The following is a 1033-nucleotide window of genomic DNA, read 5'->3' on the forward strand; positions in this document are numbered from 1 at the left end:
ATCTCCCGATTCTTGGCCACAATCGCCCATGCGCAACATACTTGCCCCAGAGAGCCGTAAAATCGACACTTATCATGCAACACTGGATGACACTGACATCCTTGAACGATTTTCATCGTTTCCCCCGAGCCCTGCAGGTAGTCGCCTATATGCTCAAGTTTTTACAGCGGCTTAAACTTAAAGTTAACGGAGCAACTTATCTCCAATGCGATAAATTGACGCACCAAGACTTACATAAGGCAAAGGTCGCTCTTATCGCATCARCCCAAACGCTCTACTTCAGCCGCGATATAGAATTACTAAGAGAATCGAAGCCTATTGATAAAAAGAGCTCACTCTTAGTTCTAAACCCATTTCTAGATACGAAGGGTTTACTTCGTGCAAATGGTCGGCTTGCTAATTCAAGCCTAACGTACAATGAACGCCACCCTATAATCATACCAGAGAGGTGTCCGTTTGCCACCTTATTTATTAGATATATCCACATACTAATGCTCCACGCCGAACATCGTCTCATGCAACATATAGTCCGCCAAGAGCTGTACATACCCCGACTGAAGCCCCAAATAAAGCAGTGCATTTTCATGTGTAAAATCTGCACTATGCATAAGCAGAAAATGCGATCGCAGATTATGGCAGCACTTCCACCTGAACGCTGCAATTATGCTCCGCCTTTCACCACTACAGGTGTAGATTTTGCTGGGCCTTTTATGATAAAGGCATCCATGCTAAGGTCTCCTACCCTCATGAAAAGCTATGTGGCTGTTTTTGTYTGTTTCACGACAAAAGCAGTACACCTTCAGATATGTACGAATCTGACGACGGAGGCTTTTCTTGCGACTTTTTCTCGTTTCGTCGGACGACGAGGCTTTCCGTCAAAAATCATGAGTGATAATGGTAAAACATTTATCGGAGCTCAAAGAGCTACCGRAAAACAGTTTGTCGACTTCACAAAACAAGTCTCAACGGACATTGTCCAAAAATACGCACCCCAAGGTATCAATTGGCAGTTTATCCCTCCAAGCGCCCCTCA

The sequence above is a fragment of the Bactrocera latifrons genome, unplaced genomic scaffold (genome assembly GCF_001853355.1).
Source record: "Bactrocera latifrons isolate USDA-ARS-PBARC rearing strain unplaced genomic scaffold, ASM185335v1 scaffold_989, whole genome shotgun sequence".
NCBI classification, from domain to species: Eukaryota; Metazoa; Arthropoda; class Insecta; order Diptera; family Tephritidae; genus Bactrocera; species Bactrocera latifrons.